Here is a 6,487-nt window from a genome sequence, read left to right as displayed (position 1 = left end):
GACCAGTGCACAATACTGCCTATGGAACCTAAGAGTATCTTCTTTGTTTGTTCCTTGTGGGTAGAACTTCTGAGTTTCCCAAGTTTTTAAAGTGGCTCAACTGGGCTGTCTTAAGGATGATGAAACTACATATTTTAGAAGCAAATTGCACATTGTTCATTTTTCAATTGTTTCTTGATATGATCCTTGGTTTTATTTCAGCACTTGGACTTTGCAGGATATCTTATTTGGGGGAGTTAAGAGAATAATGCACTGTACTAAAACTTTGGCTCCTTCCTCTCCTAGGTAGATAGCTGTTCTTTTACTGACACTGTGATGGGGAATATCTGTCATGTTTTAAGTTACAGCAGCAGAATTTCTGAAACACAGTCAGGAACTAGGGCTCTGCTGGTGTGATTTAACACAGTGGTCTCCCATAATTTGTTTCATCCTTTTGGATGTTATCATCTGTACTAAGAAAAGCTGAATTTTGACACCCATAAAACTGAATCATTCTTTCACATTTTATTTTGCACCTAACCTAATTTTGTCAGGTATTTACAGGAAAAAAGGAGGAGCACTGAAGAATATTATACTACAAGAGATGCTTGTCAGCCCCATTTTGATCCTTCTAAATATAAAATGTTCCTTTAAAATAAATAAATACATAAATAAATCAAAACAAAAGCCTAGTAAACCATAAACAGATTGCACAATATCCTCTGATGAATACATGTTGTAAATCACTGTATCTCTGGCTCCATTTAATATATTAATATCACATTTTTGTTTGTGACTTAGAATGAAGTATAACTCTTAACCATTGTTATTTGTAAATTGTAATTTATGACTTGGTATTATATATGATTCCAATCATTTTGGTTTACTCAGGCAGTGGCTAAGGCAAATTATGTCAACCAAGGAAATCTGTCAAATCCAGGGCAGGTAATCCCAGGTAATTCCACAACTATTTACCTTGGATAACTAAGATATCATCATGCTGTAGTCAAAGTCATCTGACTACTAGGACAATTTTGGTTTAGTTATTATTTTTCTTAAGATTTTTCTCCAAACATTTCTGCTTTGAGTCACTTTAACTGCTTTTAGCTAGGTTGACTAGAGTTATTGTTAAGAGGTTTTTTTTGTTTTGTTTTGTTTTAATTTATATACCGTCCTTCTCCGGAGACTCAGGGTGGCTTACAATGTGTTAAGCAATAGCCTTCATACTTTTGTATATTTATACAAAGTCAGCTTATTGCCTCCACAATCTGGGTCCTCATTTTACCTACCTTTGAAAGGATGGAAGGCTGAGTCAACCTTGAGCCTGGTGGGATTTGAATTTGCAGTAATTGCAAGCAGCAGATGTTAATAACAGTGCTTTAGTCCACTGTACTACAGGCTCTTTCCAGTTTTATTAAGTTTTATTGCTTATAAAATGTAATGTTAAATTTAGTATTGTTCAGTTTTTTTAAAAAATATTACAACAGACTAACAGGGAATAATATACATTGTCACTGCTGCTGAAAGTTGATCGTGATGTTGAAAACAGCTTTCTAATCCTTTTATGTCACCACTCTCAGAAATGAGAAGGCAGCTGTCATATTTCTGTCCTTTCCTTTCTTATCTTTCAACATTTGCTTTTCGTTTTTCTTGACATCCTCCTTTCATCCATGATCCTCTCAGCTTCAGCTGCCCCTTTAGTATTTGTTCTCATATAAACGGAAAAGCAATTTTTATTGTTCTTTTAAAAAATTGACCATCTTAAAACTCTCCTAGAAACTGGAAGTAGCTTGATCATTGTTTCTGTAAACCATCAAGCCAGTTCTGATCAAACTGACAAAATGCTCCTTTTTACAGAAACAGTTGTCTTTGGTAAATGTATTTCTACTCTTTAATCCTCATGTCCTGTCAGGAGGTTCAGACTGCAGCACTGTTTGGCTGTAAGTGCTATTTTTTTTTAAATGTGATTTTTTTTTTAAAATGTAAAGCTGTTTGATATTTTCTGCAGATGCTGATAAAAGTAAGTTTTCCCCATTTGGAAAGCTGTGGTACTTTATTTGATGTTTGAGATGTCCATTTTTACAATGAACCTGTAAGAATTAAATAAGCTCCAACCAGATGGATTTTTCTTGGTCCTGCTAGCCCTTCCTCTCTGTTTTAACAAGACCTTAAATGCTGTCTCCCCTCCACAATAGGAATTGCCAGGGAGATATTAGTCCTGTATTCTTCAGGTAGTTGGACAGATAGGGGATTGCATTTAAGCATAAAGAATGAAATGTTTCTGTTTTAATCTGTCTTATTATGTATTCCTTCTCTGGCCCTGCCAAGAATAATTTCTTTAGAGATGTAGTTTTCCAATCTCTCCCCACCCCCGCCCCCTTTGTCCTGGTATATGATTTTTACACTTGCCTGTATTAGGGAAATCTTCATTTGGTACTCCAGTTTTGGAGAGGTTAAACAGGGCATATTGCCTTTATTTGTAATATGTAAAATTTTGTTTATTCTTATGTAACCTAGTAATGTAGTTGCCATAATGAAATGAGTCAAAGCTGTGTGTATTGTTGTTAACCTCTGACAAATGAAGATGGTGACAGCCAGTACCAGCTGACATGCCGAAGGTTGCAAAGTGATTTGCAAACTGCTTTCAAAATAAAATGTCTCCATTTTGTACCACAATCGTTCTGTGCAAAGAAATAAATTCTTCAGTCTTTCTAGATAATGCAAATATTCTGAATTGTGTGCTAACATGTATCATTTATTCCTCCTCTAATGTGTGCGTGGATTCCTCTGCAGTTTTGCATATTTTCCTTTCTAGCCTACTGAACTTCAGAGGACAAAAGTGATTTTTAAATAAATTTTAATAAAATGTGTTAGTCTGAAAAACCATACTATATTCACGATTTTTAGCTATTGTGGGGCTCTGCAGATTTAAGACAAGAATGCTGGGCTCATACACAGCCTGGCTTGCAGTAGGTGGCAGCACTGCTGTTCCAAAGATCTCCTTGCCAAGAAAAGAGAACTCAGTTTGAGTCGATCAGATTTTTTTGGCTAGGACAATGTGTCCGTCAACATGCAATAAAGAGCATGAAGTATTTTGGCACAGAGATAAGCATAGATTTTATTACTGTAGTCTACCTTTTATGTAACAGGTTGAATTGTGCTTTGATAGCTGCTATAAAGCAAGAGCAATCCAATTAATTGGCAACGGTTAATTAATCTTTTCAGTGCTTAATGTTTCAGTGTAGAAACATTTTGAAGAAACATTGTTTAAAATCATTTATAGGTCACGGATTCTGAAGAATAATATTTTGCAGTATATAGACCATTACAATATGGACGTCTTCTTCCAGTTGGAAAAAAGTATTTATTTCAAAGTTGGCCATCGTAATTCAATTTTACTTTACCGAGAGTAATATTTAAAAGCTAGTTCCCATGCTAGACTATGCACAAAGCGACAAAGTGTATGGAAAATACTTATCTGTGACCTTATAAATTGTTTCTCATGTGTTTTCAGGGTAGCATTTACCTCAATATTCTTGGTCATTTTGAGTTATTGATCTGCTGACGTCAACACATCTTCTAAAGGGCTTTCTGGAAGCTGACTGGTATATTATAAAGTTTGAATAATATAGTTGGAGCTGTATTTTGATTTTGTTAGAGTTTTGATGCTTTACTGTATTCTTATATTACTATGTTTGGAAAATCAGTACAGGAATTTTATGAATATAGCAATAGCACTTAGACTTATATAGTGCTTCATAGTGCTTTATAGCACTCTCTAAGCCACATGTGTCAAACTTGCGATGTCAACGGGGTGGAGGTGGCCAGCGCATATTGCATCCGACCTGTGGTCCACGAGTTTTGACACCTCTACTCTGAGTGGTATGCAGAATCAGCATATTGCCCACAACAATCTGGGTCCTCATTTTATCAACCTCAGAAGGATGAAAGGCTGAGTCAAGCTTGAGCTGATGAGGATCAAACTCCTGGCAGTCAGCAGAGTTAGCCTGTAATACTGCATTATATCCGCTATGTCACCACAGTTCCTTTATATAACCAAATATTGGTATAAATGGAGCTTTGAGGCAAAAAAATATTCAATCTTCACTGAACTGGGAATACAGATAGTCCTTGACTTACAACATTTAGTGACTGTTCAAAGTTACAACAGCACTGAAAAATGTGACTTACAACCATTTTTCAAAGTTGCAACCTTTGCAGAATCCACATGATCATGAGGTCAAAATCCAAACATTTGGCAACTGGTTCATATTTATGACTGTTGCTGTGTCCCAAGGTCATGTGATCAACTTTTGCGATCTAACAAAATCAATGGGGAAGCCAGTTTCACTTAACAATTGGGGTACTAACTTATCAACTACAATGATGGTGGCAAAAAAAAGTTGTAAAATGAGGCAAAACTCACTTAATAAATATCTCACTCAACAACAGAAAATTTGGGTTCAATATTTGTAAGTCAAGAACTACCTGTACACATAAGAGTACTGTTGTAGAAATGGGTCTTGTTTGTTTTATCTGTTTTTCCAAGCAAGATTATAGTTTGGTAGTATCTTTTATATATCAGAGCTGGGCAGAGAGGGGATTTGCTTTATTGCTTCAGATAACTCATGTTAAGTCAACACCATGTATACTTTTCCAAAAGTGATAACAATTTTTTTCTTTTCTTGAATTGGGTTCTTAAAACAAACATTTGGTGCAAAGAGAAAATTTTGATATAAAAAGATTTGTATGAAACTGGTATCCTAAACTGGTGGTACTGGTATCCTAAACAAATTCATGAGCTGTTATTGGACATCTTATTTCTATTTTGAAATTGTAAAGAAAACCTTGGTTGAATCTGTCTCTTCCATCTCTCCTAGGACATGCTAGAAATCCTTTTACAAAGGTCTTATAATATCTAATATTCCCCCACCCCCTAAAATGAACCAGTCATTTACTCTCAGCTCAACTCAATTTACAAGGTTGGGAAAAAAAGAGGAGGCTTATAAAAATAACAAAGGCAGGATAAAAATCAACAAGATACTGGTTCTGGAAGCTTTTGACGTGCATTAGATCTTCAACTCCGAGATCAGTTTGCTACAAAATTCCAGGACCTGCATTCCTAGCAGATCTAAAGGACACAAGGATGGGAAAGACTATCTTATGGAAAAGCATTCTTAGCATTAAGGCATTACCCAACAAATATAAATGGATCCATTGTTTGCTTCCCCCATCTTTTTACCCCTTAATATATTGATTTCATCAAGTTCAATAATTATCACTAATGAAATGCTTTAGGAGAAGCGCATGTTGGTACACATCAGTGCTAAGAAAGGGGCACAATTGCTAGATATTTTTTCTACTTTTATCTTCCTGTCACTTTTGTGTGTGTGTGTGTGTGTGTGTGTGTGTGTGTGTGTGTGTGTGTGTGACATGATTTCAGTATGTGCTCTTTCTGTTCTAAAAGAAAAATACTTTGAAGAGGAAACCTTGGTAACAGTAAATGTTGGCTGAATATGAGACTTTTCTTTTTTTTTTTTTAAACAAAAAGAAGTGAAGCTCTTTGCTGCCTGTAGGATTAAAAGCTGCTTAGAACAGCATGGAGAAGGTCTCTGAAATGCAAACACTGCTAATGTCTACAAGGCTTGAGTTCATTTTCCTCTATTTGTTGTTTCTTGATCAGCTGCAATCAAAGTAGCATAGCAGACATTTTTGTACTGCTTCAAATTGTTCACTGAAGTACAACACTCCATGTTTTTATATTTTTATTGCTTTTCATAGGCTAGCTCTTCAATAGCTTATGATATCATCTTTTAAATAATTATTATATAAAAATAAAATAAAAATAAAACAATAACTTTGTCATTGTACGTGTATACACAGTATACTCATACAATGAAATTCACTTAACACCCAAAAACCAGGTCCAACACCCATAACAATCCCCAAACACACCCCCACCCACCACAAATTCCCCACTCCTAAACCACCCAAACATCCACACAACAGACCAAGTAATGCTGTCCAACAGCTTACTGATGAGAGAGAAGAAAGGGAGTCAAGAGTCCCAGTGTATTAGCACAGGAATTCAGTTGAAAAACTTTCCCAAGGGTAATAAATCAGCTTTCCCAGGCAATAAATCAGTTTAATTTGACCTTCGCATATGGACCTGATCTTTCCTGCCTTCCGTCATCTGGTTCAGTCTAGACTGTGTTGTCTTCCAATTCTCTAATCAGTGTCTGCACCATCATTACAGTGAAAGTTGTTGAAGTCCAATGCAATTGGGTAACAGTGAGTTTTGGAAACTTTTGGAAATCCTAATGTTTCTGAGGAGCCAGCCTGAATAATTAGTGTTTTATCACCAAAAGTTTACATTTGGGAGATTGTAAATAGGATATGTAACTTTAGGATTTGTGACCTTTAACCTTTGGAGCTTCACCTTGAATCTGGTGTTGCCAAATTTATAAAGAACAGCAGCCTAATTTTGTGTTTGCATATTGTTAATGGG

This window comes from Pituophis catenifer, unplaced genomic scaffold (genome assembly GCF_029215685.1).
Source record: "Pituophis catenifer annectens isolate HBS135680 unplaced genomic scaffold, rPitCat1.0.hap2 SCAF_1, whole genome shotgun sequence".
In the NCBI taxonomy this organism is placed as follows: Eukaryota; Metazoa; Chordata; class Lepidosauria; order Squamata; family Colubridae; genus Pituophis; species Pituophis catenifer.
This window is presented reverse-complemented; position numbering follows the sequence as displayed.